Genomic DNA, 9,724 nt, shown 5'->3' with positions numbered 1-9,724 from the left:
CACTGAATAGCCTTTCCTGTTTTGCTAGTTTAAAATAGGTTCCCAGGTCAAGGGTAAGTCCACGTGTGCATTGGTAAATGTTGCTGAGTTCCTCATCAATGGGCAGTACAGGTTTTGTACCTTATTGGTACTCTCTTATGATTCTCTCCTAGTTTGTTGAACCCTCCTCTGTCCTTCAGGAATTTTCCTACCACTCACACTGAACTAGCCTCCTTCAGAATTCTCTTTCCACTAAAACTCAGGGCCTTGAGCCACCCCACCAGCCCTTTTTTGTGATGAGTTTTTCAAGATAGGGTCTCACAAGCTATTTGCCCTGGCTGGCTTTGAACCTCGATCCTGCTGATCTCTGCTTCCTGAGTAGCTAGGATTACAGATGTGAGCCACCAGTGCCCGGCTAAAACTTTTTTTTTAAAAACCCTATCCATCTCACTTTCTCCCTCCAATCGTCTCCAACATTCAAAAGAAAAATGAAGCTGAGAAACTTAATTACATTTTGAATTGGTGGTTTAACCACACTAAGAGTGACTATTTTAAATGATCTACAAATCCAGTAATCCAACTATCCATTCCTACTGGGATATGTTTTATTATCATACTATTGTTGTACTGGGAATACATTGGGACATTTACAAAAGCTCTTACAATATATCATAGTTGAATTCACCCCTCCATCATTCTTCATCTCCCCATTCCTGAAACAATTTCAACAGCTCTCATTTTTCCATTTTCATATATGAGTACATAGTATTTTCACCATATTCACCCTCCTACTCCCTTTTCTTATATCCTTATATTCACCAACCCCAAGACAAGACCTGTTTTGCCTTCCTGTTCTCCATTTTTTGAAGAAAAAAAAAAAGACATTTTTCTTTGTTTAAGATAGCTATACAGGGTATTTCATTGTGACATTTCCATGTATACATGTATTATAACCCATATTGGTTCATTCTCTCTATTTTTCTCCTTTCTACCTTAAGCCCTTCTTTTGGTGATTTCAACAGGTTTAAAAATTCTATATTCATTCTTGTATAGAAAGTACATCAACCGTATTGACTTTCTTAACTTCCTTCCTTCCTTCTTTGCCCTCTTGTGGGACATACTTCAAAGATAAAAGGAACTCCCAAAGATCTTATCTGTTTTCACCATTCGTAATATTTGTAATGATATTGGTGTTGCTTTCTGAAACTGTGTACTGTATCTGTAAGATACAACAAATGAGTAATAATCTTGATGATGGCAGGGACCAAGAATGTTAGCTTAAGAGATAAGAGATTAAAAAAATATATGTAGTCAAAGATATTAAGCAAAATTGTGTTCTCCTGGTCAGGCATGATGGTGCATGCCTGTCCCAGCTACTCCGGAGGTGATGGTAGGAGGACTGAGTTTCAAAAGTTAGCTTGAGAAGGGCTGGAGATGGCTCCAGTGGTAGGGCACTTGCCTCGAGATTGTGAGACCCTGAATTCAATCCCTAGTACTGAAAAGGGGAAAAAAGAGTACTTCTAAATTTGAATTGGAAATAGTACATACTCAAGAAGTATTTTCTGTTCATGTTTAAGAAAATGTAGCTGTTCTTTCGCATTTTCATCTTCCCCTTTCCTTTCTCTCCAGTCCTAAAGCCAGTAGGTGAAGTTTAGTAACTTTCTGTGCTGACCAGATGGGGATGAAGAAGCCCAGGGAGGTCGCAGGGCATTCCTGTGGAAGGGACAGGAGATTCCTGTGTGGAAGAGCAGCTGACACTTTGTGTCCATGCCCTGTGTGGAGTGGCAGTGGCAGTGACCCAGTGAGAGAGGTCAGAGCCCCAGTGGGATGGGTGGTGGGTTCCTCACAGACCAGGAAGTGGCAGCAGCTATGTGAGATCAAGGGGGAATTGGTCAAATGATTAAATATACTAAGGGTAATGGGAGCCAGACTTCTAACCATTGGAAAAGGATATAGCAAATGCAGAACAGAAAAAACACAATGTGGTGTTGGATGGGAATTGAACTCAGAATTTCCCATAAACAGATACAGAAATAAACATAAAGCATTTGTGTGTGTGTGTGTGTGTGTGTGTGTGTGTGTGTATTTATCTCTCCTAGCTATGTCCATTGAGACACATAGCAGTAAGCCCAGTGAGTGTCCTGATCTTGGTTCCTAAATACCATTTTCTTTCTTTCTTTTGTTTTTTTAGTACTGGGGCTTGAACTCAGGGCCTTCACCTTGTGCCACTCCATCAGCTCTATTTTTGTGAAGGTTTTTTGAGATAGGGTCTCTCGAACTATTTGCCCATGCTGGCTTTGAACCATGATCCTCCTCATCTCCATCTTCTGAGTATCTGGGATTACAGACGTGAGCAACTGGTACCCGGCTCTAAATATCATTTTCTATCAGAAGGAATCAGAGCTCCTAAAAAACTCTCTTTCAAGAACTCTTAAAAATCCTCCTGAAAGGGAACTATCAAAGACTGATTTGGAAGAATTCAGAAACTAACTTGAGGAAGCCAAAGATGGGACGATTTGAATCAAATAAAAATAATAGTGCAGTAGCTTAATGCATCAACATTGCTAAAATTGGAGTTTACTAAAAAAATTAGCTCCTAGGTCATCTTTGGATGGCATAGTAGAGATCCAACTTATTCTGAAAACTGTAAAAAAAAGGAAAAGAATTGATGATTCATCCCACCTTTCCTGAAGGAATTGTGCCTGAAGATATCATCTGAGGAGAAAAAATATTCTCTCTGTGAGAATTCCATCTGCTCCTTACACACCCCCTGTGAACTAATGGGCCAAGACCATACTCATCAATGTCCACTGATATCACAGAGAGAGCAGCGGACATTACATTCCTCCTCAGCACTGACACTATGAGGGCCTCTGGCTCAAAGTCACGCTTCCCGTGTTAGATCTCTAGCCCTATCTGGTTTCTTCAGCAAATATTGATTACAAGGAAGAAGAGGGAGAAGCAACCTATACATTCAAAGAGACTTAAGAGACTTCAAGAAATTGTGGCATGGAGAGTTGGGGATAATTTGCCACTGACTGAATATTTGATAATATGGGTTTGCTTCAAAATGATCTATTCGTGGCAATGGGAAGTAGAGTTGAGAGAAGTGTGGCCAGGGGTTGATGGTTTTCTTTTATTCAAGTGACTGGGACTTAAGGATTCCTTTGGTTATGTATTAAAATTTCTACAAGACATATTCCTGCAAGTCACTAAAACCAGTGGGTTCTCCTTATTTCTGCCTCCAGACCTGGTGCCTCCCTTGGCCTGGTCCCCACTACTGAAAACAGTAGATCCTCTTTCATGTGTGAATTGGGCCTCCTGTTCCCTCTGTCCTGCAACAAGAGAGCAGAAGCAAGAGAAGTCGATGAGGCAGAGCAAGGTCTTAGAATCCAAGCCTTTAATAAGAGTGGTTGTGAGCGACAAATATGTTAAATAATTATGCAAAAGCATCTGTAGATATAAAATCATATGTAAATGTAAGATGATATTGTTTTTATTTTCAATTCCTTCTCCTGAAGAAGATTTTTCTTGGCCTCTAGCTATAAGAATATAGGAAAAGGGGGAGTTGAGAATTATTCAAGGGTAAGAGAAGTCTGTCTTTGATTTTCTGCAACCAAATACCATCCAATCTGCTGATCTGAGAAAGCTGACACCTGATTCCTAGAGCAGAACAGCCCAGGCCAGTCCATCAGTCACCTGCAGGGAGGGTGATCTGGAGGAAGGAGGGAGGGAGAGTGAGGAGGAGCTGGCCAAGTGATGAAGTGTATGAATCAGAGTTGGCTGGAACCAGGCATTGCCCTGGTTTGAGCCAGGCAAATGACACAGCTGGATTTCCTGGCTCCAGCCCCAGGCCAGAATCCTATGCCTCCAGGCATAGGAGGGCGTTTTGGGAAGCCAAGCAGCTGATCACCAGGCAAAGGAGGATTGCTGCCCGCCAGGGATTAGGGGAACATGAGGATGGACAGGTGGTCTGAGCTCTGAGCTGATGTTCATGGGGCTTGAATCTCATCACCCCATCTGGCTCTTCCCCTCCCCAGTGTTGAATTTTAATGTCATTATCAAAGAGGACCCTCCAGGATCCAATGCCATCCATTGAAGAGAAAAGCAGAGTGGTAAGGAAGCCTAAGTGAGTGTGTGGAGGCTGCTGCACTGTGGGCAGGAGACCAGGGCCTTTACTCCAGTCCTGCCTCTTCCTGGCCTGGTCATTACTCCTCCTCCCTGAGCCCAAGATACCCAGGTCTTGTGTATGTCCAGAAATCTTTTCTTGTAAAACCCCTCATGTGATGCTGATGGTCACACAGGTCGGAAACCATGCACTAGACCAGAGGGTCACTAAATCCCTTCCAACTTTGGTGTTTGGAGCCTATTCCCATCCGATCCCTTGTCTTTCTCTGAAGACTGTTCATTTAGTTGAGTAAACAAATACAAGAAGTGCTCCCAGGGCAGGGGGTGTGCAGTTGGCAATTCTAAAGACATATTCTGTGTTGAGTACTACACCAGCTTCATCTCTACAGAAATAGAATGTAGATACACTTTCAGCAACTCACCTCTCTCTCTTTCCTTGTCCTGACTTTGAAACAAAAGGACCATTCTGCTAGGGAGTCTCCTCACACTTCTAGGGTGGGAAATAGTAATGGGGACTCACATTTACTTTTTGCTTTTTTATTTACATTTGCTTTATTGTGTTTGTTTGAGACAGGATCTTGCTATGTAGTCCATCTGGCCTTGAACTCATGATCCTCTTGCCTCTGCCTTCCAAGAGCCAAGTGCTCTACCACTTGGTCTTTTTGCTTTAGTTATTTTTCAGATAGGGTCTTCTGATTTTTTGCCTGGAGCAACCTTGGATCGTGAGCCTCCTGTTTAAATTTCCTACTACTTGGGATGACAGGTACATCTGGCTTGTTTATTGAGATGGGAGGGTCTCTCTGACTTTTTTGCCTGAGCTTGCCTCAAGCTGTGATCCTCTGGAGTAGCTGGGATTATAAGCATGAGCCACTATGCTTGGCCCAACATTTAACTTTTTAAATAAAACAAAATGTATAAAAGAAGTATCTATATGTGGTTTTCAAAGTCTATGATGAAAAAGAGTAATCATCTGCCTTACTTCTCCCCATGTTCCAAAGTGTGCCTCAATCCACCACCTAGACTACCAATTTCACCCATTTCTTTTGGTAATTCTTTCTATAATATATTTTTTAACTGTTACTTACTATGTCAGTTTTGGACAGGTAACTTTTCTGTTATGATAGCATATGAGATATTAGTTTTCTTATTACCTTTCCCACATCATCTCTCTGCCCTCTCAATATTCTTTTTTGTTTTCAATTAGTAATCAGGGTTACCTCATTGAGACTTTGTAAAGATTATTTGGGCAGAGTCTGATGGTATGCTATGATTAGATTCTCTTTCTTATGTAGCTTTTTGTTTTCTCTTGAGTTATTTATTGACTTTTTTTCCCCTGAACAATTTCCCATACTTCTTTCAGAAGACCTGGCACATGACCTACTGTATTATTTGAGTCATCGTCTGTGTTTCCCATGAGCTCTGCCTTCAGAACCCTCTGCTCCTCTCCAGTCTGCCCTGGTTACCCCCAGGTCTGTGTAGTGTCCTCTGAGACTTCTCTTTACCCTGCCTCTGAGTTGCAACTGGAAGAGATGACTTTTTCTACCTAGGTTTCCTCTTCTGTTTTGCTGGTACCTGCTCTCCAGTGGTTTCCAAGACAGCAAGGATGAGAAGATTGTTTTCTGAATCTTTTTATGTCTAGAAACACCTCTCTTCTGCTCTTGCAGTTGACAGGTTAACTGGGAACAGAAATGGAGATTGAAAACAGTTTTCTTTCATAATTTTAAGATGAATTTTCTTTGGAGATGTCTAATGCCATTCTTATTCCTTTGTGTGTAACTTTCTTCTTTGTTTTGTCTTTGGAAGCTATTAAGTTCTTTTCTTTGTGCTTTGTGTTCTAGAATTTTAGGATTAAATTCATACACATAGGCATTTTGAAATTCCTTATGCCAGATTCTTGTCAGGTTTGATTCTTTTAATCCAATGACATGTACTCTTTAGTTCTGGGAAATTTTCTTATTTTATTTATTTGATAATTTCTTCTTTCTTTTCTTTCTGCAATTTCTTTTTTTTTTCCAGGTTTTTTTTAATTGTTTTATTATTCATATGTGCATACAAGGCTTGGGTCATTTCTCCCCCCTGCCCCCACCCCCTCCCTTACCACCCACTCCACCCCCTCCCTCTCCCCCCACCCCCTCAATACCCAGCAGAAACTATTTTGCCCTTATCTCTAATTTTGTTGAAGAGAGAATATAAGCAATAATAGGAAGGAACAAGGGTTTTTGCTGGTTGAGATAAGGATAGCCAAACAGGGAGTTGACTCACATTAATTTCCTGTGCGTCTGTGTTATCTTCTAGGTTAATTCTTTTTGATCTAACCTTTTCTCTAGTTCCTGGTCCCCTTTTCCTATTGGCCTCAGTTGCTTTTTAAGGTATCTGCTTTAGTTTCTCTGCGTTAAGGGCAACAAATGCTAGCTAATTTTTTAGGTGTCTTACCTATCCTCACCCCTCCCTTGTGTGCTCTCGCTTTTATCATGTGCTCAAAGTCCAATCCCCTTGTGTTTGCCCTTGATCTAATGTCCACATATGAGGGAGAACATACGATTTTTGGTCTTTTGGGCCAGGCTAACCTCACTCAGAATGATGTTCTCCAATTCCATCCATTTACCAGCGAATGATAACATTTCATTCTTCTTCATGGCTGCATAAAATTCCATTGTGTATAGATACCACATTTTCTTGATCCATTCGTCAGTGCTGGGGCATCTTGGCTGTTTCCATAACTTGGCTATTGTGAATAGTGCCGCAATAAACATGGGTGTGCAGGTGCCTCTGGTCTTTCTGCAATTTCTAATAGTAAGTTATCGAACCTCTTATACTGATCCCTTAACTTTCTTGTCTTTTCAGTCCCTCATTTTTCATTTCTTTGTTCTGCTTTCTGGAATATAACCTCAATATTATCTTCTAACTTTTCTATTGAATGTTTTATTTTGCATATTAATTTCCAAGAGCTTTTTCTTACTAAATGACTATTCTTTTTTCATAGCATCTTGCTATTGTTTTGTGTTTTTTCTTATTTCTCTGAGCATAGGAGATTGGTTGTCTATATCTAAGAATGAGACACTACAAAAGTAGATTGGAAATTCTGTGTAGTTTATCACTTTGAGGTGACTGACAGGTGACTGTCATTTGGAGGGAATACTTACCCTCAAAAATTACCAGTACAGTCAAGTACCTCATAACAATGTTTTGGTCAATAATGGACCACATGTACAGGTGTACCATTAAATTACAATGGAGCTGAAAAATTCCCAGCTGAGAACTTGCAGCTGCTGTAACATCACAGTGGGGTGCATTATTCGTGTGTTTGTGATGGCTCTGATGTAAACAAACGCACTGCTGGTCATAAAAATGTAGCACATACAGTTCTGTACAGTACATAATAGTCGCTAATGACAACAAATGGCTACATTACTGGTTTATATATTTACTATGCTATGCTTTGTAATTGTTATTTTAGAGTGTACTCCTTCTACTTATTAAAAAAGTTGACTATAAGACAGTGCAATGTGTTATACTGGCAGCTGCCTCATAGGCTTGTGTTTACTGCCTTGATCTATCGATCGTTTTAGTTTTTTTTTATTATTTGGCACTGGGGATTGAATCCAGGGCTGCGTGCATGCTAATTACACACTCTTTCACTGAGCTTTATCCCCAGCTCTTACTGAATCTTTTGATTGCATATTTTCTCCTGTGCTTGATTTAACCTTATATTGTTTGTTCATCATGGCCCTAGAAGCAACAGGCTGTCACACACGCACACACACACACCACATAGCCTAGTGTGTAGTTATATCTTCTAGATTTGAGTCAGTACACTCTAGAGTATTAGCACAATGACAAAATTGTTTAACGAGGCTGTTGGCAGAATGTTTCCCTGATGGTAAGTTATGTAACAGTATCTAGAGGTTTCATTCCTTGGAGGCGCTTCAGTTTCTCTGAAGAATCCTGCTTTCCAAAGTGGGGAAAAGATGGCCATTAGCAGAGAGGTCAGAGGAAGGGGCTGGAAGCCTGAGGACTCCATGGTTAGATTTTCAGTCAATACCTCCTTTTTAGCCCTGACTCTCACTGTCATATTGGGTGCTTGGGGCCCTAAGTCCATAAACTCTTCTGTACTTTTTCTCCTGCTAAAAGAGCAGCTAACTGATTGCTACCATTTTGAAAGTAGATAGGTTTCCATCTTGGGTCCTCAGTTTCTTCCCATGCCTCGCCCCAACCTCTTCCCTCCCCTGTACCCTCACATTCTGAGCCTCTCCCGGGCTTATAGGACAGTCTCTCTCTGGCTCTTTTCTTAGAGGTATCATTCTCAGCCAGCACATTTCTCCTCCTCAGAAATGAAAGGGTGACGTGAACATCCTTCCCATCTCCACGCCTCCTCTTCTCCACTGTAGCATCTGCTCCCTTCCCATCACCTCTCACACCTACCTGCTTTGTTCTTCTCTGCCTTTGCCTCCCCTCTGCAGTTCCAACTCTTGCTATCTCTTGCTGGGTTCACTCCAAATGACCTCTTTCTATGATCTCTTCACCCTCTGTGCATTTCCCTCCTCAAATCTCTTCTGTACCATCTCATTCTCCTGCAGGAAACCTCCATCCGAGTGTAGATTGGGGGTAAAATCTAAGCTCCAGCCTAGCTCACAAGGTCTCCATGCTCAGGCCTCCACTCCCCTTCCCTGTGTTCCTCCCCACAACACACGCTGAGCCACTCCTGTTCCTCCGTGAAGCCACAGTCTCTCTTAGCACCAGCTCTATGCATGTGTTGCCTTTTCTTTTCCTTTTCAGAAATGCTTATGTACCTGCAAATTTCAGATGTCACATCTTCAAAGATTCTCCTGGTGCCATGATCAGTTTATGCACCTCTACTGCTTAATGTGTATCCCTAGGGAAGACTTTTACTCTCTCTTAAGATTGCCTTTTAATTTGTCCTCAGTAAGCTTACAAGCTCCTTCATGACAGGGACAAGAGGGACAATATTTTATTACTACTCTGTCCCTAGCATCTACCACACTTCCTGACACATGGTTAGCACTCAATAGATATTTGTTGAATAAATTATTTGGTTCCATGTTCAGATGCAAAAACAGAGCCTTAATGAGGCCAACCAAATTATTCAGGGGACTGAGGTCCCCCGGGGGCTCCCAAGTCCAGGAGCGTGTTCGGTAATAGAGTACCTCATCTCTAGAGCTGCGCTTGCTTTCCTTCCCCTGGCCTCTAGTTTAAGGTGACCCTGGCTGTCCTGGCCCAGTGGGCATTAAATTCCTGGGGTCCTTGAGGTTATTTTGCCATTGGCATTATCTCCAGCTGGTCTTGCTTGGGTCTGCCAAAGTCAAAAAGGATTCCTGTCAAAGTAACCAACCCTGGAGGGAGGGAGGTTGTGTGTGAGTGTCACCCTCTTTCCCTACCACTCTCCTTAGACCTGCCCTCTTCCCTCTTTCCCCTTCTCATCCTGCACCCCCTCAGAGCACTCATTTCCTCTGCGCCTGGCATCCAGAGAAACACAGACTGCTAGGACTTTCATGGGGACACAGGGTGGAAAATGTGAGGAAGACCCTCACTTAATTGGTGCCCTCACTAATCACTCCCTTAATGAGTGGGGGTATGAGTTCCGTTCTGGCCAAATTCA

This window comes from Castor canadensis, chromosome 14 (assembly GCF_047511655.1).
Source record: "Castor canadensis chromosome 14, mCasCan1.hap1v2, whole genome shotgun sequence".
NCBI classification, from domain to species: domain Eukaryota; kingdom Metazoa; phylum Chordata; class Mammalia; order Rodentia; family Castoridae; genus Castor; species Castor canadensis.
The sequence above is the reverse complement of the archived record's forward strand: the minus strand, read 5'-3'. Positions refer to the sequence as shown.